Below are 22,490 nucleotides of genomic sequence, written 5' to 3'. Positions count from 1 at the left end.
TAATATTTCTGTACTTTGCCAAAGGTTTCTTTTCTGAAGAGATAATTTGAAAAGAGAGAAATTAATAACACTGATTGACGTTTATTTTTGGTGTGAGAAACATTACAATATGCGCATTTAGGGCACCAGGAAATGTTGGTAATGGCTTAAAATAGAAACACAGGTACAGTCGATATCTTAACATAGGTATGTCAGATATATCTGTGATTATCTCCTCAATCTTTATCAAAATGTCAGCAGTTTTGTGGAAACAAGATAAACTCTTTAAATCAATACAATAATCTCTATCAAATTAGACATCAATCTTCCCCTGGAAAAGGAATGTCGAAACATTGGGTGGCGTTTTGTTTTTGGTTCCGGAGTGACTCCTTGTTTCTAAGAAGAAGCAAAAATCCCCAACTTACAGCAATTTATGTTTTAAAAAATTGATCAAAACTGATTTTGTATGGTTATTTTCTACGGAAATAATCACTTAAGGCTATGGCCAGATACTTACGTTGTGAGGCAGGATCTCTGAACTGTAACTCAAGAGAAAAGGGACAAAATTGGAAAAAAGCTAATATATATAATAATAAGGTAGATGACAAACCATTTTTGCATATATAAATATTATAAATTGATCAGATATAACTCACAAATATGTTTTCTTTTCAGTTTATATTGACGGAAGAGCGATCCTTGATCCGTATCCTTGGTTGGCAGCCATGACGTCATTGATGACCTGGGATGAACAATGGACAATGAATGGCAGGTAAACAGCTACATGTTGATCATAATGAAGTTGGTACAGTGTAAACTTTACCAAATGTACTGAGCTGAGCAGTCCTGAAAGATGCTGGCACATATAAAAACAAGTTCTGGAAAGATCTAAAATTGCACTCCTCTCTCTTCTTGGTGAGCTATTGTTAAAAAACAAATGAATTATTAAACACGATAATATTGAAAACAAATTGAAATATTAAATCATGATTAATAGTTAAGCGCATTATATACTGTTGTAAGCGCGAGCTCGACATTGTGTGACTGGTACAAAAAGGATTGTTACGGAAAATGATATCAAACCATGGTCACCAACAGACTGTTACAGACTCATTCTATTTCCAAAACAACACATAGGGGCTTCTCAGCAAAAAGTTACATGATGGAAATGTTGCACCTTTATTTGAAAAATTTTGATATGCTGTCGTTGAGATACAACTTCATTGTGAGTAGATGGTAGGTCTGCCACTTTGGTTTTTGTTTATCCAGGACAGGGAAGCAATTGATTGTAAGATAAAAATTGAAAATTTTTTATTAATGGTCGTTTTACCATGACAAACTTACTGGTCGTTAAATATTGATACAGATTGAATCGTATCATTCAAGAGATACAAAAAAGGTCAGAATTTCTTTGAAGTGGTGGGGTACAAAACAATCAAACTGGCAAAATCAAATGATGCTCATGATGATGCACTTGGCAATGAATTCATATCTAGGGCATTTTGATCAAACTATACTGATCGGCATTCATGGGTATACACTTAAGGTTAAGATAGAATTGTATTGAGACGCAGATAGATGTCACCAGTTTGATATCATGTTTAATCTTCCCCCTTAATACATTGTACCATCATTATAAGATTACCTTTTATTAAAAATGAAATATCTATCTCCAATAATGCAACAGATTGTCATCACATATGTCTTCAAATTTTTGCTACATTCTCCTAAGTTTTTTTTTTTTTTAGGGGGAGGGGTGCCAATAATAGCACCATTTGCAAAATATAGCGTGGGAATTCTAACTTCTTTTCTGTCTTCTCTGCGTCACTTGCCTATTATGTACCTGTCTGCGTATGCTGTTTGGTCACTTTCGTCTCCTCCCCTCTGCCCTGAACTCGGAGATGGATGTATAGGTTCGTCTGGATGACCTTTCCCTGGCGTTGTTTACATGATTGGTTCTTTTGGTGCCGATGCAGTCATGTGTGACAAACTCTTAAAAAAAAACTCCCAGAAGTGTTGACTTTAAGTATTGACAAACTATTGACTGCACATACCATCAAGGGGTGTTTGACTACCAGTAACTGTTGTGGAATTTTCTAAGTTTTGTGTGAAGGACTTCCACAGGTATGTGCCTAGTACGCACGGCCCTCACGATGTGTGCCATGCATGCATGCACGTCCTCCAATGATAAAAGTTGCAAGGTCATTGGTAGAAATGTGAAAATAAGTGACACATGAGGAGATCAGCGATCTTTGTGAATTTTCACCGCAGTGAAAAGTGAGCAGTCTTATTGTGACTGTGCTAGCTGGCATAATAGATGTAGACGCACTTATTTGAAGCTCTATGAAGAAAGTTTCACCAGTGATTGCTACAGTTTCACACAGGTCCATCACCTTTTCACCTCTCACCCTACACAGTCTGGTCATTTTGATTCATTCACCATGATAATCAATAGCTTCAACTATAGGCTTTGGTAAACAGGGTTTGGAGTATGATATAATACAGCTACACAGACTCAATTATCATTTCAAAGGATATGAAACGAAGTAAATTGTAGTTTGGCAGCTATAAAAACAAGCTCGATTTTTCTGGCTCAGTATAAATTGCTCTCAAGGGGCAAATCTGTTTTTGTGCAATTATCACTGTCAACGATGGACCCTCTGCAAAGTGTTACAAGTTTTGCTGAGATTTGAGCTAATTAACTTGCATGAATGCTTCTAACAGAGTGGGAAATTCTGCCAGATTTATATATTCCCGCTGTCCCTTACCATGGCAACAAAGTAACACAGCCAAAAGTTACCATAGCAACAAAGCACCAACTTAGACAAGTTAGTGTAGATCCTACATCAGTTTCAACTTATTATTGGTCGACTGGACTGAGTCTAGGCTGCAATATTGATTACTCCATGGATTAATTGTTCCATAGGGGTGCACCCCTCCTTTGTGGATTGTTCCATATGGAGGCACCCCTCTGGCCGTGTAAAATTAGTGGGCACCTTTCTTGAATTGGTTAACAAGAGAATTGATTTGTTTGTCTTGCAGTGTGTGACATAAGTCAGGTATAGCCATGACCTGGGGCATACCCGACAGGTAAATGCTTTTTGTACTCACCCCTATGATGCAACGCCTACGGCGATTCATTGCTGTGATTGTGCTGGGTCAATGGCCCTTGCAAGGACACTTTAAGTGGGGGCTATCTTCTTCCCCTTTTATGTCGCAACACTGATATTAAACCGCAAACCTGAACAACTTCCATTTTGCCTGGAACTCTTAATCCGAACATAATTCACAATTCATTTGACGGCAATTAGAATGACTAGTGCTTGGGATCTGCCAAGAGCTGCACAACTTTGAATTTCGTCTTTCAGAGATACTTGAATCTGCAGCAGACATATTACAGCTTATTCCATGCAGCTATGCATTTGAGCTGGTGTAAACTAGCTGCTACAGCTCTGAAACCAGTCTGTGACGAGTGCAAATCTGCACGTTTGGTATAGGGATGTACTTGGGAGCAATTACAATGCACTAGCTGTCAACTTGAAACCATTATAGTCAGGTAAAATTTTACCACGATTTATATAATTCATTATGCGAGTAAATTCTATGAGATATGACAAACAGAAATAAAAAGTCAGTACTTGTTTGCTATCCTGTATTTCAAAATTTTCAGATGACACTCTTCAATTGACTCATTTTAGCAATTGTTCTGAAACTTGTCCGACAACGTGATATCATTATGTCACAAGTTGTGATTACTTCCTATAAACCTCAAAAAAATGCCAGTTTTCTGATTTTGATCCCACTGATTTTGATTATGGTGCAACGTTTCTACATCACAAACTTTAATAATGATCCTTACATACGAGACGAGCAGTAATGTAGAATAGTCAATTATGCAAAACCGGTGAGTGATATCGATAACAGGATAATGCCACCAGACAGGGTTGATCTTTACACCAGACAATAGTGTTACAGTGTGTGGCAAATTTGTACTTCTCCATTCTTTGTCTGTCTGTCAGTAATAGCTATTTGTGGTTTACCAGGAGGAAATGTGTCGTCAGCAGCTGTCAGTGTCCGCCTTCAGCACCCATGTTAGTTAAATAGATACACAGTACACAGGTATTTATAACCAGGTTCTGCAATCAGACATTGGGAATCATTATGTCCAACTTCTTCTATGCAGCTTAAATATTTGATCGCTGACAACAATGTTGGATTAATTCAAACAAAATGATATGAAACTTACAGCCATTCTTTAACCAACCAGTAAATTTCTTACTTATCAATACGAAAAAAATTCAAATTTTAGAACAGGGATTTTGACTGAGTACATCTTCCATTGATCAACTTTTTGAAATAATAAAAAGCCAAAGCAACGCCACATTGTAGTACTTGTACTATTTTACACTGGATGTGTGCATTCACATGCTGGCTTTTGAAAGTTCCAAGTGTCGATCTGAACGGTACAATAAAGACATTTAATTGTCAGTGTTCCTGTATGATGAGACTATATGAATAAGAGTTGGAATGTTTTGACTATTTTGTTCCACAGTTCATTTACCGTGGGAAAAAGGGAACAGAATTGATTTTACAGTTGGATGGTGGATATGTCGTACTTGCAACATTAAAGATGACTTTTTCTGCCATGCAGATTAATGGATGAAGATGATACCAGAGCTATGCTTGAAACATTCAAGAATGCATTTTCCATTGCGCAGATGATTTTTGTCAGCTTATTATACACAGTACTATAGTTTTAATGAGATGGGAGTTTAAAAAAAGCATTGTAAAATATGGTACCGATGTTATGTAAAGGGAGAAAAAAGCAAAAATATGGAACCAAAGTGCATTTTGGTGTGGATATTTTTTATATAGCAAGTTTGTACAAATGGCATCTATGGTTTGGAAATTGTGAGGAAGTTAAGCCGTGGCAAGACTGGGCCAACAATGTTACAGATTTCAAATGATTTACATATGGGAACATTATTTTAAATTGAGAAACTTTTCCCAAGGATTTTATAAAAATACCTCCATATGCAGCCTGAAATATCTTACGTTTTTAATACTCCATTTAAAAACTGTTTTTTTCACAAAGACGTATTTCATTCTCATAGGCCATTGGCAAACCACAATTTGTGGATAGAAACATCATTTCAGCAACTTTTCACACATTTGTTGAAAGCCTTGGCAGGAATAAAAAGTCTGTTCCTTGCAAAGGAGAATGTCTAGTATGCTTGAGGAAGGGGAAAATAGATTGCTCACATTTAAATGAGGGGACTCTGTAGTAAACAAAGGATTATTGCGTAATGGGCAAGATTGTAGATTTCAATGTACAAACCAAAGCTGATTACAATCTTTGGCTAGGATAACAGTAAAAAGATGGATTTTATCTCTACTGTGGAATTCACTCAGGTAAGTGACCTTGAGTGACCTTTGACCTTTTCGGAAGCATGCTCCATGCATGAGCCATAGGCATGACATGCAGAACTAAGACTTTGCTATTTAAACTCTTCAACTGTGAGTGCAAGATGTGTACATTTTTAGCTGAAAAAAAGTTGCAGGAATTTGAGTCAGATATGTGGATTAGCTGTGTCTAAATATTTTGCTATGTATAACACTGTACCTGAATCCTGTATGTGTGCTAGGCTGTAACAGAGAACGAATTATTTGTATAAAGGTATCTCTTTTTCTAAGGAATTTACCAACAACTGTGTACCTTTCACAATGTTTTACAGCTATTTTCACCGTTCGGTATTTCCATTAAAAACGCTCTGACAGCACTCAGGAATGCTGTGAATCAACAGGTTGCCTTGCATTGTTCAAGTTCACTTCTTTATTTTCGTCGCCAGCGAGGCATACAAAAATCACCATTTTCAGGCACCTGTAAAGTTTTTGAGCTTGTAAAACACAGTGAACGCAAAGAAAAAAGTTCCACACAAAAATACCACTATTAAGTAAACTAAGCCCTGACTGGGAGAGCGGAACAAACTTGCGAGGTAAGTTGCAAAGAAAACTAATAGAAATGCACTCCAAGGGGGGAGGGATGGTTGAAATCCCTTTTCTGTCGGCTGTGTCTTGATCCTGCTTCTGTGCATAGCTGGTTATAATGGCAGGGAATTCATTCAATTGCCTGTTTGGCTTGGGTGATTATGGAGTGACCTGACAAGTCAAAGGCAACAAAAAAGGGGATGAATAAACATCTATAAAGGAAGAAGAGATAACATTTAACAAGGCACAATTGTACAAAAATAAATGCCCTGTTTGTTTGATCCAAACAATGAAAAAAATGCGGCCATTTCTAGAAAGTGTCTTCAGAACAGAGGGCCATTGATGTTTGCCTGCTTGCCTGCTGGTTTTTTTAAAGTTCCTCCAGTAGAAAGGAGAGCGGTTTGAGTTTTGTATGAGTAAACTGAGAAATTTGGGGTTGCTGAATAAAGATGGCAAACACGTACTCCAGAGAGTCTGATAGGCAATCGGAGGATATGAAAGATCAGTCATTGTCAAATAAAGTGGAGGGGTCAATAGCTTCAGAACCATTGAAGGAATTTACACGAGCATAGTGGTGTCACTTGGGAGGAGGGGAGGGGTGTTGGAGGGGGGTTATACTCAAGACTGAAATTATAGAAATGTATTTGCGTCAACTTTGTTCATTCCATGCTCTTCACTGAATGGCATTGTATGAATTAACACCTGTGATCAAAGGCTACGGTGTCAGATTTCGCTGTCAGGAATCAATTTACTGAACAAGTAAGACGCCAAATAATGAGAGGAGGTTACTGGAACGACCAGCTACCATACATGAATATATTTGGATAAAGCATAGCATCCATATTGCCACTGTGTGGCATCATTTGGATTACATGTGTGCATGTGTGTTCACAAGCAACATAGTGTCCATTATTTATCATTTGCACATCAATGTACCTGACAGTTTATTATTGTTTTTACATACAACAACTTATAATATATGCATCAATAAAGAAACAAGTTTAAACAGGTTGTAACACAATCATTTTCTATGGTAGCCCTAGTTGACTGTGTGGAGGCAGTGAAGTGAAAGAACCGTTCCTAAATTTTCCACTTTTTTCAGTATATTTGCTTTTGCTCTGACATTCTGGTTTGGCTGAATTTGAATGAATAAAATCTTTTGAAATATCAAATTGGAGAGAATTGGCCTATCAAAGATTATCATTACGTGACACTGTTTCAGTGTATGGAAATGGTGACAAGCAGAAGTTGACAAACTTTACAAAATTTATTTTGACAACCCTATACATGTAGGTGTACAAACTCTATTCCAATGTTAAAGTTGATAGTCATTTACATTTCAATTTGGAACCTTGTTTTTCCATTTCAATTTTCTCATTTCAATTTTGAAATTCCTAATATTTCATCTGCTGCTTTCATATGCATGTTTGATGCACCATCATTACTGTTACCATTAAACTTAACCCTTTCTTTGCCTTGGTTTCACCCAACGTATTGTTTTCTATGGCAAGTGTGGACCTGTTTACAGGGAATTAGGGTAAGCAGGTTAATAAGATGAGTAAATGCCAATGTGACAGCTACCATGGTCACTTGTAACTGCAGCATACAGACAAATTAAAACTTTAAAGAAAAACTTAAAAAACTATTGCTGAGAACAAAATAATACCATATTTCATGCACTGATTACACGTAATATTCTACCTTAAATTTCTTTCTTAATATTCTCAGTGTAGTACAACTTTCAACAGATTTTCTCAACTCAAACAAACTGGTCAGGTAGAACTTTTTTGCCAATCCAAATTTTACAGAGAGGTCAGAATGACTATTAGATGTCAAATGCCATCAATTCATTGCCAGTGTGCTTTGTAATCTATCAACAAACTGTAAACTTTATCAGTGATAACACATGCCAACAGATAAGATTACTGCAGCATGGTAAATTTTGCAGCTTGGTGACATTGCTTTTGGTATTTATAGGTGGCAATACCTTGCTGAGAGAGGTAATGCAAGAAGTGATTATTCAAACCAGAGAAATGTTCACTTCCACACGTCTATATTTCCAAAGTTGGAAGTTGTTTTATATACATCAGAGGTATAGCCATCCCTTGGTTGGTTGGAAATTTAGTAATTTTTTACAAGGGCTTAACTCTGGTGGCAGATTGCCTATCACTCAGTTAAACTCTACAAGTGTGTATTTTTCTACCACAGCGATGATTGACTTCAGCACCCTATCTCTGCACATGGCAACGTGTAACCTGATGCTCCAGGCACAAGGTAATACACATCAAAGAGAGAATTCAAACTTTAGACTGCAGCCATTAGAATCTGGTGTATGCAAATCAGACCACAGTCACTACCCAGACCATGTTGAGAACTGAATTAGGAGGTTTGCCACTGAGCCTCACTGATCATAACATACTTAGGCTATCTTTAGAAGAGTCAAGTTGTTTTAAAGTCCCACTGAGGGTAAGACGTCCTGCAGAGAACCAAATTAAAGTAAATAAGCTAAGGTACTAGCCTCCCCATTAGTGAGGCAATTTCCTAAATTGTGCGATGATGGCTAGACTATGGCACGACAGGATGTCTTAATGTGTTCTACTCAATAGTATTATCGGTGTACTATGATGATCCAGTCATTTTGGAAGATGTTGTATCTGATTTGTGTTTGGAGGAAACTTCACTACCCTTTCCTGACATACTTTATTTTTTGTCGGTTAAGCTTGTTAAACAGACATTTTGCATTCTTTCATTTCACTCATCGACTGACCACAATGACTTTCGGGACTGACAAGATGACTTTTTGAACACTCCGCGGCACCATTTGAAGAACTTTTGAAAAAAAAAAGTGTTTTAGTGCCACGTCCAAACACCATGGCAGAAAAGCCCTGTGGCAGTATGAAAGGTGCCTGGATCCTGAGATTTGATCCCAAAGGCAAGACAAGGCAATCTTCTGGAAGCCAATCACATCAACACAAATAGTTTCATTCATACAAAAGCCAAAGACAACACATACTTCAAATAACATAGGGTCATTTACATGATAATGCTCATTTGCATATGAAAGAAAACAGCTCCTGGGCTTGTTTATTTAGTCCAGGCTGAGCTTTACTACTACAACTCAGTGCAAACACAGTGGCACAAACCATGGCTTTTTTCTCACTTGATAGTGGCTAACTGATAACAGGTTTAGTTGCAATGTGATTACACCATAAAGATTTACCACTGATTAAACTGAAAGCAATTTAGATACATATAACTGACTTTTTATGGGAATAAAATTGCATTTACTGAGGGATGAAAAAGTTGGCAAAAATCTTGTTAACTGTTCACCTCTTTGTTGACTGTATCCACAGGCGTACGGAATGTTTCCTAGATCGTCGTCGGATGGGAAGTGACGGACACTGCATGCACCGTGAGGCCGAAGGCCGAACCTCGGTACTGTATAACAATACCAAGGTATGACGCGGAAAAATCGACCGGTGGCCCGAAACAAACGAAATAAAGCATCTACCTCAAAAAAATTACATCGACCGGTCGGAAATACCTTCAAACTTTCAAATCTTTACTCTGGTTACAGCATTTCTTTCAAATCTGCCAGTTATGGGCGATAATTAACTGTCCGGCGAGTACTCGCACTTGCATTGCCACTTCGCCATTTTGAATAGCTTTTTTACTCCCGAAAGCCTTTGCAAGTGGACGAGTGACCCTGTGAAGAGTTTGTTTACAAATGTCAGATGGCGGGATTCACAAGCATAAACTTTACCATCGTTTACGTTGATTGCCTTGTTGCCAGATAGCTGAAGTTGTATTCACTGACAGTATAAAATTTACCTAACGGTTAACGGTTGAATTTAGCGGGTGTGGGGTCACGGGGTCACTCTTCCACTCGCAAAGGCTTACGGGAGTAAAAAAGCTATTCAAAATGGCGAAGTGGCAATGCAAGTGCGAGTACTCGCCGGACAGTTAATTATCGCCCATAACTGGCAGATTTGAAAGAAATGCTGTAACCAGAGTAAAGATTTGAAAGTTTGAAGGTATTTCCGACCGGTCGATGTAATTTTTTTGAGGTAGATGCTTTATTTCGTTTGTTTCGGGCCACCGGTCGATTTTTCCGCGTCATACCTTGATATTGTTATACAGTACCGAGGTTCGGCCTTCGGCCTCACGGTGCATGCAGTGTCCGTCACTTCCCATCCGACGACGATCTAGGAAACATTCCGTACGCCTGTGACTGTATCCCTGGCCCAAGCTCTGTGGTCATACTTGACTGCTTTACCTTTCACCACAGCCCCTGAAGCCTTAATGAATTTCACGTCCGTAAGGCTTTACTACTTTCTGCCGAATCATGGTCCTTTGGTGGAGGCAACTCTCTTAGTGCAAAGCCGCATTCAGAACAGAAAGAATGCAAAAAAACTCCACACAAATGCTCAAAATTTCAAGTATGTGACATTTTTTGACCACTGCAATCTTTCTCTTTTACATAAAGATGCCGGATTGAGTGGGAAGTGGTCACCTGGGGACTAAGCATTGACCTGGTGATGACCTTTGGGGTCATCAAGTCACCCAGTTGACAAGCAGAAATATTTCTCTGATCCACAATGGCTAAAACTTTTTTACTTTTTTTTATTGTTGTTGTCATTTGTTGTAAAATAGTTTTACTTTCAAAATCATACTTAAATGCTTACTGTTACAGTATTCATCTTATGTCTAATGTTACTGCTGATGATAGATTCTAATCCAATCTTAAAATCATTTGTCATCCATAACGCAATGTGTTGTGAGTGCAAGACTAAATCCTGTGTATTCATTTCTGCGTGCTGCAGGGAGTAGAAGAAAATTTATTTATTATGTGAAATAGATAGCAACAGAAAATAGTCATAAGGTTAGAGCTATTGTTCCCATTGTCCTGAAATACATGCATCGAAATTATGGCACATATTTAAAGTGAATAATTTTGTGCCCAGAAGAGTTTACGTGTACTGGTACTCACGCTACACTCTCTCTCTGACTGACGGAACTTCTGAATGTGCTGTGTGCATTGCCTTTGCTAACATGTCTCGCTTTCACCCTTTCACTGAATGGTTTGGTCTATCCCTGTTCTGTTCTCTTGCTAAGCTGGACCTCTATAACGAGAAATAGGGCGATACTGAGGATTTATTGTATTTCTCAGAACACAGTTGCCAACATTGAAACCTTATAAGTTGAAATCTTTAGCCTGTTTTTCGTAACTTTTACTATAAGACTTTCAAATATAATCTCATACCCTTTGCACTTGTATATTCCTTTTGAATCTCATGATATCTTGGTCACGCTATTTAAATTTCTGCGCCATCAAATTTTGGAAGTCTTGCATAAAATGTCCTACATGTATGACAAATATAGGGTCAACGCTTGAAGACATGAAGTGACATATATCAACAACATTATCCTGTTTAATTCTTCAACAGCAAAAATCACCATTTTGGCAAAAATGAAATAACGGTACTCTTTGAGGCATTTCACTGTTAGGGATCTCAGTAATAGAACAAAATAATACCAAGAGTTAAATATTATTGCAACCTTGCTATAATAATCTAATCCCTTCCACTGACGCCTAATTTTTTGCGGCACTCAAGATATTTGGTATGAACACTCGTTGCCATGAAATCGTCTGTGCAGTAAGCAAAGGATTCTGGGATATCATCATCACAGAGAAACGAGCACTACATTTTGTTTCTGACAAATGTTTTCACTTCGCATTGAAAACTAAAAAGATCACAGAGCAGACTGGGAACTTAGAAAAATTGAAATGTGGAAGTGTAAAGTGACAGATTCAAAAAACCCTCAAATTCCCGAATTGGCAAAAAGAAGAAGTGATATGGCTCCCAGGACTACTTTTAGTCTGGCCTGAAGGAGTTTGGTGGTGCCTTGAGAGAAAACATCGTGTGTGTCGATGTCTGATTCTAAATTTTCATTGTGAATACTGCTTTTTTTCATTTAGAAAGAAACATTTTAAAATCAAGATGGCAGAAATATGAGTTATCATATGAAACATTTGTCATAATTTACAGGGAAGGATTTCATGCTCAGAATGCCCTGTCTTGATTTCTTTTTCAGCTGACTTGATTCAAATTTTATCTGAATTTGTCGAATGTACACATTTTATCAAAGGTACCACAGGTGGATCAGAGTTTATATAGATCTGTGACTGAATCGCAAAACAAGTGACAAATACTATGAATGAACAAGACACATGTAGTAAAATTTCTGCAGAGGCACAATGAATTTTTTGCTTGTTTCTACAAATGAGCATTATGTAGTCATGTTCTATGTACAAGTCACTGAAAGTCTATTCATTTGGGTAAAATAAACTGAAAATGTGTACTACACATGGTGGACTGTCATTACAGAGAAGTAAAACCAGCAAAAATATTGTACAAGGACATCATATCAATGCACAAAGCAAGACAAAGACATAGACAACGCTTTCATAAGCCTAGCTTACAAAGCCCTCTTTTAAGTTTCAAAGGCCTGTGATTAAATTTTACTGTAAATAGAACTGTTATCAATGGGAATATAATGTCTTAGAATATTTTAATTATTTTTGGTATTCAAAATGAAAGAAGGAATCGTCATACTTATGAAGAAATATAATGCAGGCTTTCAGAAAATTCCGATGACGCCATGATTGTAAGATGAGTGTAGGGGAATTAATGTACATGTTAAGTATTCTCGTTATTGAAACCATGATCTGGAGGGACCATGTTGCAACATACATTTTTACAACATCTATCAAAAAAGCTACAACATTCTCTGCTAATACTTCTGCATTTCATTTTTCGTTGGTTAACAACGTAATAGTAAGTAAATTTGTTGGAATAAATATTCCACGTTGTTTGCATCAAGTGGTATATAGTTGTAGGCATTAAATGTCACAAATTTAAGTGAGGGAGAAATTTTCTATTACTTTATTGAAAGATAAAAATCCCACTAACCAGAGCAACTGTCCCCTAGTTACTCCACGGAATAACTTTTTTTCTCTGGACTTTAATAAATAGCAATTAAAACTCAATTCTTTATATTAGCAAGAAAGACTAATGAGCAATAAATGAATAAAATTTTTCTTCATTAACTGAGTTTCAATTTCTCATATAGAGTTGATTTCTTGTGATAAAGTACCTCATGAAGAGAGGAAAAGAGTTGTTAACATTGCAGAATTTATTCTTTTTATTAGCGGGCCTAAAAAAAAGAAACTTTCAGCCAACATGTACGGAGATCACGAAACGGGAGAGAAATCACAGGATAGTCCTGTTAGCACTCAGAATGAATTAGGAAAAACCAGCTATTAACACACTTTCACTACAGTGGACAATTCAACACCCCCAGACATGTTAATCTATTCCCAGTTGGCATCATTGTCAGGCCTTTTTCACCTATAGCCCCCCATTTTTTTCATCGGGATAAACGGATAGATAGCTTAAGTTTAACCAGTGAAAAGGATCACACTGAGGTTATAAAACCACACAAAAGTTTAAGCCTCAGTTTGTCTGTCAAAGATCCATTCTGCTGTAACTGAATGGGTGACAGACATGTCAGCCAACTTTGTTTTGTCATGTGAGAACCAACCTGACCAAAACAGTGACAATCAAGTTTACTTGTTTCTTCCAATTCTTACAACAACTGTGTTCTCGCAGTTTGAGTACCCCCACGGTGTGAGGACATACAATGCCGTAAAACTGTCAGCCAAAACATTTAAACAGCACACATTAGTCAAAAAATCACCCTTGTTCAGTACTTGTGAACTAGCTCTCCAGACCTGTGGTAATATGGAAGCAGAACAAAGTGTGACAACAAGTGCTCACATCTATGAGCGGATCGATAGTCACGGTTGTCCAGGGATCCAAATATAAACAGAAAGAGTGTATTTTGTCATAACTTTTCTGGACTTGCCAAGATTTCAGACAACAGCTCAGTATGAGGTCAACAGCCAGATCAATACTAAGTTTCAAACACAGAGAGGGGATTAGCCCTTCTTGGTGACGTCTTTCGGAAGGGATTATAAGCAACATGAATCTGATTTTTATGTTAATGCGGCTGGTTTAATCTGAGGACAATGTGCACAGGTTGGAAGAAAATGAGCTGAAAGAGAACCAACGGTGTGTGGATTGTGATCACAGGGACTTAATTATGAACAGTGGTTTGCTGTAGCTTAATGCGGACATCTCTTGGGTTTTATGTCAAAGGGCTGGATTAGCTTAGAGACCTGAGACAAAGTAGCATAATTACTTCTTGCAGTGATGACTGCTTGTATTGATTAGATGAGCCCAGTCGGGTTAGTCAGCTGATTATGACGATGATGATGATAATGATGACAGTGATCCTAATAGAATAGTGATGCAGTTGTCGTCGCCTGTAATAAAGGTAATCAAAATTCAATATAACTGATAATATATTTACAGCGACGGGTTTCTATCACTGACAATATATCCCGCATCACAGGTTTTGATGACAGTTATGGCGATGACAAAGATGTCAATTACACACGTACCCATGACCGTGACAGGAAAAACCTTGACATATCCGGATGCGTGAATATGATGTTCAAGATGATATTTATAATTTATGACATGATCTGCCTATGACAACGCGCTGTAGGGGAGATTATGATCACCATGGTGATAAGGAAAATGAGTGCACATGTTTAATTATATGTACTGCGAGAAATATGAGTGATATTTGGTTGCCTGACGAGTAAACTCTCATATATTTTGTAAGAAGAATTGTCATATGAACAGTTGAAAATTTATGCGACCACGACAGAATATATTTGTATACACTCAGCACTCAGAAAGGAGTACACAACTACTGTCCTTATGAAATCAAATTATGCTGACATATATGATGAATGTCCCGATAAAAATTGATTTCAAATTGATAAAAACAATGACAGCGATCAAAAGATAAATTTTTCAGCTGCAATTATCAGGAGACGACTTAAAAATGTGTCAGACAGTGACCTTGACAAGATTTTGAAAATGAAAAAGAATGCATTGACTCAGTTATATGTCATCATCTAATATGACCCATTTTGTCCATTTACACATTGTCAAGTGCCAATATTAAGATATTTGGGTCTCAGCTGAGAAGTTGCACCTTGGCATATTGATGTTAACTAGCTGTTTCGTTCACCTTAGTGTTAAATGCTGGCACAGTTACTGTCCAGCAAATTTGTTGTTTTGGTGTAAACAACCAAGTGCAGCATTGAATTATGCTAATTATTGAAAAGTGTGAAATTATACTGATGGTCATCGACAGGTGTGAAACCCTAGAAGAGTCACAGACGGAAATTTTCTTGCTCAAGTGTTTAGAATTTTATGTGTGTGATGCAATCATGCGATGCAACAGAGTAAAACCTCATTGGTGTTCTTAACAGTAATAACAATTTTGCTATATTCAGTAGGTCTTCGGATATCAACCATTCATTATGATTTATTTACAATGAATATAACTCTTAATGTAACACTTGTGCAAGTACATGAAACATCTTACCAACAGAGTTTGGGGTAAATAAATCAGTATACGCAATTTTTTTACTTTACTATAATATTTTTTTAACATTAGCACACTTTTCTTTCTGATTTCCATGTGAGTGTGTGCAAATGTTAATGAGTATTTCATTAATTGGAAAGCTGCAGCCTGTGTATGTTTTCACTTCCTTAGTCTTCAGTGTATGGAACTAAGAAGAAACTCCATCATGGCAAAGTGACTTGTTTTGTAAATTGTAGTCACAATGTTTGGATATCAAGTATTGTCGACAGGCCAAACTTCAATCTTGCCAGTGAAAAGCTTTACAGACACAAACTGCATGTTGACAAGACTCCCCAGGGATGGGTTGAAAATGATGTAACTCCAATTAGTCTCCAATCACGCTGTTTACTTTTCATTAACACAGCAGGGAGGCTACCTTTGTTTTGAACTCTCCTCAGTTCAGGGCAAAGTCTCCAAGATCAGAGACAGAGATAATTCAGAGTTAATGGTCGGTCACATTGTATCAATTGTAAGACAGAAGATTACAACCACTGTAACAGCAAATGATTGAATGGGCATTTAGATTTAGGAACAAGTAAAGAGGAACAGTATGACATTGTGACTGATATTTTACATGTATCAGACTGTAGTATGATTATGATGATCCTGGTGTATTGAATGATTGAATTGAGGAGATACACACTGAAGTATGTATACATAGTAAATGCGTATATAGGAGAAGTAAAACTTTGTCAATTCAGGTAGAATAAAAGTCTTGGGGACAGATATTCCAACACACAAACTTTTACAATATTCTTTTGGCCTACCACTAGTGGGGGCTCATTTATCTAGTGTCTAAAGTTTTAAGTGGCTTAGTTTTGTGAAATTCAGGAATTTCATTTTCCCCCATAGAGATAACACAGGGATGGCAGCCATTTTCAATTTCAAATATCAGTAAATATTTAATAATTTGTTTCTCCAGTTGCAAAATTTGCTTGGTAATTATTTCCTGATTTTTTATCTTAATCTTGAAAGAGAATGTTTGAAAGTTTGCTTGATGAAAGTTTGAGCAAAAGTTTAAGTCTTTCAATTCTGAAGCACGAACTGCCTTAACCCTTTCAGGCCTGACTTTCTGGTACTTTACCAGAGCTACCCCTATATATAGGGGTTTAAGCCTGAAAGGGTTAAAGGGAACATGAGTGCATGCAAAGTGTGCTTCATGATCCAGTGTGGGATAGACCATAGTATCTTTGGAGTGAGAGGTTGGAAAAATGGAGGGAAAAAAATTATAGTAAATGTTTTTATGTGTTGTTGCTTTGGGTAAAAAATTACCCATATTTTTTGAAAATAGAACTGTGGACTGAATAAACAGGCATGCTTTATTTGCCAACTGGGAGGAAATTATGTCAAATCTTGGATTGGAAGCTGAAAAGCTTTCCGTACCCTCATTGTCATGACAGCCCTCCCCTGATAACAATGGTGCATCCCCAGCATGGATTATTCCTGAAAATATCACTGTTACTTCAATGATACTGGATGATACATTGTCTGGTGACTGGATGCACAGTGTGCTAACTATTTGACCCTTGACCTCACTGTTGTTCATCTTCTGGGCAGACACAGACTTTAATTACTGGACGCACATACCCGTTCGCATTTCGTGAGATGTAAGCATGGTTTCTTCTGTGTGCTAGTAGCTTGTTTACACCGATGCAGAGCTACATGAGGAACCATGGTCCTGAAAAAAGGTGAATTCGTGATGGTCAAATTGTTGTTTAGCTACAATTGAATTGTCAATTCCCTTTGGCAGAATTTCAAAAAAATATCACGAACACGTACAAAGGGAAAGGATTTGCTTCAAACACAGAAAGATTGATTAGCTCAGGAACCTGCATGCTCCCTGGGCGCTACGTTGAAAGTATGTCAACTTACGGTCAACTATGCGATTGAATCACTGGGTATGGCCATCTATCAGTAATACCAGTTGCTGAGTAAAGCATTATTCTTAGCAATGCAAACATTCTTTCACTGCCAGCCTTTGTCTTGCACTATGCAATCACTTCAGTCTGTAAACACCACAACTTTCAGAGTAATGTCTGACATATTGTCCACATCCAGGAGATCGTCGATTACTCCAAAAATTCATGGGACCATGCCAAGATTCTTGTAACCCTGGTACATCACTCAGGCTGTATACCACGTGTTGGATGCCTGTAGAATTTTTTATATCTTTGTCCTTGATAAAAAAGATTGTGCTAAAGCAAGTTTAAGGGCTGAAGCTTTTCCAATGAAGTACAATTTTGCATAAGTCAAACATTTCACTACTTTGGAATATTTTTCTTTCTCTTTTAATGGAATGTATGCTATTCAATGACTTGATGTGTTTTTACTGTAAATTGAAGATGAAGTTCAAAATTTTTCCATTAGATATCTCATTATTTTCACTTTTCTACAAGGTCAGGAAACTTTGTCAGAGTAAGAACAAAAGGGGACATAATAATAAGCCTCCCTCTATGGACAAATGCTCACACATCCTGCTTTACAACTGACTACAGCAGTTTCCAAAGCAGCGATAGTGCAGTACAGTAGCTGGTTGGGTTTGACCTTGTGACCTTGAGTTACAATAACTTTCAAAGAACCCCCTTGCCAGGCCTATTCAGGAATGCATCATATTCCACTCTGTTACATCCCCTGTCCAATGTTACAGATGGTCATAATTTGAAACGTAATTTTTAATTTCATGTTTCAAATTTGACAATTTGATTTTTACTATTGAAGCAATTGTAATTCTTATTGGCAATAATTCCTTGTCATTTTTGGCCAGCCAACAGTCACGTATACAACTTTTTGGCAAAAGGAACAAATCTGTAAAGTTGTTCCAGCAAATTTAGCTCATCAGATTTTGTAAATTTTAGACTAACTACCTCCGGAGAGCTATCGGTCAGTCTAGCCGTTATCATTGTAAACTTGTACCTCGAGCCTGTATCGCTTCTAAGTCTTCTCTCTCCTCAACTCAATCACCACCTCATTGATGAAGACGACAAAATTGACAACTTAGTTGAAGCTGTAAGTGCCAGACCTGACTCTACTCAGCCCAGGGGTTGATTAAGTTACTGAACTGGCAGTTAATCTGCAGCTCCAGTGAGATGTGGGGTGAATGCTTCCCTTATGAAGTTAAAGAGAATATCTGATTGTGAAGGATCGTGTGTTAACCCTTTCACCACCATGGTTTGTCCCAAAACCATTGTTTTCTATGGTAAAGTTGGACCTGTATACAGGCAACTGGGGGTGAAAGGGTTAAAGCTGTAATGAGCAACAGTTGTCAGATGGTACATACATGGAGTTAATCATTTTCTGCGACTTCTTTTATTTTCTTCAACAATCTCTTCATCACACATTCACCTTGGTGTGATATCCCATTGTGTCGGGGTTCATTTCTTGAGAAGTACAGAGAAAGAAGACAAACACAAATCTTTGGTGAGAGCATTCCAAAGTTGACAAAAAGAGCAAAGCTTCTTAGCACAGTGTGCTAGTATTCGTCAGTGTATTGTCACCAAAGTATTTCTAGTACTTGACAAATTGGCTTCTTCCTATTGAATTGTAAAGTACCATTCTGCAATTTATCATAAAGTCTTTCTCCCTCTGGTCTAAGAGTTGATCAAATATGCTTTATGCTTTCATTCACAGGGCACTTAGGGTGAATTTAAAACAACTTTTTCTGTTGTCAGCATTACACATGTAACTGTGTTACCATATACATATAACATGTCACATATACAGACACAAATTTAAAATCGGTGTTTCAAAACAAATTCTCATATGCTAGGAATAGACTCTGGCAAGAATGAACATATTTAACAACAATTTATAGGTAATCTTTGAGAGAATGCATTATTACATCAAAAGGACAAAGCAGCAGAATTACAACAATTTTAGTCTCATGAACTCTTCATATTAATGCACTGGTAGTTCTCTAATCCAGAACGTCCATCCGACGTAAGATTTACCCAGCATGGCCAGACAGTCTCCTCTCTCGGCAAATTAAATCATAAATTTAGTATTTCATCTACTTTAAATCTGCATAGCACAGCAGGGTTGGAAGTAGAGAACAATCTGGGTCACTTTAAGCACTTCAGACAGGAATTTATACAAGCAGTCGACCTCTGGTAGAAAATAGATGTGAGCAAACACTCTTTCTACTGTTCAAAAAAAATATACACTATTACATATACACTGGTTCTGCCGACAATTCCTCTGAGACTCAACAAGCCATGATTGATTGTCAATGCTGAATTTATGAGCTGTGCCCTACTTAGAGCCGTATTAAATTTCAAAACAGTAATGTTATCTGCAATTTTCAGCCAAATCATTTTTCTTCATCCACAAATGAGATAAGTGAAAGCTCAGCGGCCTGCCGTATGCAATAAAATGTTTCACACTCCAATCTTAGTTTATATGTATAACTGTTTTCAGAGGGATTTTTTGCCCACAAAACAGCTGATGTCATTCCCTGTATAGTTTTAAGAGTCTGTGCATTAAACATCACGAGTCATATATTTTTATGTTCTTCTAAGGTGCTTAGATTTCACAAACGGTAAATATGGTTTTAATAGTCTTGTTGATAGGTTGTCCTGTGCTAGATTACCATTTGGTTAAAAATCCATGTCTTATATTTATGTACTATGTATGTATGTATGTATGTATGTATGTATGTATGTACCGGTATATATGCATGCATGTATCTATGTATGTATGTATGTGTGTGTGTGTGTATGTGTATGTGTGAGCGTGTGTGTATATATATATATATATATATATATATATATATATATATATATATATATATATATATATATATATATATATATATATATATATATATATATATATATATATATATATATACTGGTATATATATATATAATTCAAAAGGATGAGATAGAACTCAGGATTGAAAAAGGAACAAAATGGCAAGCTATTTCAGCACTGAGAGAAGGATAGACCATAAATTGTTCTTTTTTGCCTGCAGTGTTTGATTGTAAAAGGCATGTCAGGAAAAAGTCAAAACAATTACAAATCAGAAGAGAGAGTGGTCACAACAGACAGAACAAAGCTGACATCATCCAGAGAGATTAGGTGGTAGCAAAAAACTGTCAAAGTACATTTGGCGCACAGGTTTTTGAAAAGTCACTTTAAACTTTTTGTCTTGCAACTTTAACCTTTGCAAACACCATTACTGAATGTGCAGACGTATCTCTTTGAATTCTTGCGCGCAGCGACAGTCATTTGTGGATCAGCTACAGTATCGAGGCAGTTTCAGACGCCTGACCTTACAATGTACAGGCTACTGTGTTGACAAAAATAGCAAGTCACAGAACTGCTTGCCCCATGTCATCAGGTAATTTATACCGACCTGAGTTGACACTTTAATGTTGAAATAATTGGGCCCTGTTCAGGATTTTTACTATGCATATTCCCTTTCCCTTGGGAATCTCACATGGGGCTATTAATCTGTCCATCCCTGCTTTTGTGTTCTCATCTTTTCTGTGACTTCTCACACAACAACAACACTTTTAACAACTGCAATTAACTGTCCACCTACATTATACCTGAATAATTGAGACAGACAAAATAGGTCAGGTACAATATATCTTGCATAGTGATTTTTCAGACGGAATACAAGTGCTGCATATTTACTTTGTACTAAAATCTGACAATATATTTGTGTATGTTGTGTGCGCATATATATATATATATATATATATATATATATATATATATATATATATATATATATATATATATATAAGTTTTTTTATGAAGAGTCTGGAGATCCACAGTGAAATAGATCAGACTTGAATGATCAAAATGATGTACATGTTGTAGGAATCTTCACAGGTCTGAATACAAAAATTCACATCATAGTTAAGAGTCTCCATGGTGTAATAAATACAAAAGTTTTTAACTATGGGAGTTAGTTAAGTGTATGAGTATATGTATCAGAATATCTAGCTTGTATAAAAAGTAGAAATTTTCCTACCATTATCCTAATGAACTAAAATCCAAAAGTCACCAGAAAACCTGAGTCTCAGCCTCAATTATATGGCACCAGGGAGAGGACAACTTGTCAAATTTGTAAAGTCCCTGAAGAAGAGTACTAGCACTGCATAAACTACACCTGATATTTCCTCCAATATCTTTTGGCAAATAACAAGGTCAAATATCTCATAAATGCTGCATCTATATCAAATCTGACAGAACATTATGAATTTTGGTTATTTAAGTCACACATAAACAACTGCACACCTGCAGAGACTGGCATGAATAATTGATATATCTCATAAAATTGATACTTCCCTCGGTGCATCCAACATCTTCAAATACACTGTAGTACTTAAACGCAACGTTTCTCTTGAGATTCTGGATTCTTGAGTTTTGGTTCAAAACGACTTGAGTGTAAAACGCACATCTTCGTATGATGTAATTGTTACCCTGATCACATTCTAGTTCAGTTTGATTTATTACATATAATAAATAACAGTTTGTTATATCAATGGGCAGTGTCACTGTGTCTTGCTTGATGCATTTGTGTAATGTACATCTGGAACATTATTTGATCGAGAATGGAATTCATGAAGTCAACAAACTTTGTCTTGCCCCACATGTAGCTCACTGTTACACGTTTTTCACTGCTGAGGTCAGCTCTGAGCATGCTCAAAGATGATTCTCCCGGATGTATTATCTCATTTCCGAAATCAGATTGAAATTTTATGGAAAAACAAAATTCCATAGAATTCTGTTGAATTCTATAGAACATTTTTCGCAAGGGAATTTATATGGTATGCTTTCTTCTTAATCATGCATTTTAGCAATTTTAATAACGATATGCTGAAAGCGGACATTAACACTGAAATTTTCACATTGCATTACATGTAACTTTTCTTCTACAAGAAGAGTTTTTTATCTTATACTTTTTTATGTTTTATATATAAAGTTTTTTAGCTAACCATATACTG

This window comes from Ptychodera flava, chromosome 11, assembly GCF_041260155.1.
Source record: "Ptychodera flava strain L36383 chromosome 11, AS_Pfla_20210202, whole genome shotgun sequence".
Classification (NCBI taxonomy): Eukaryota; Metazoa; Hemichordata; class Enteropneusta; family Ptychoderidae; genus Ptychodera; species Ptychodera flava.
Note: the sequence above shows the minus strand (reverse complement) of the source record.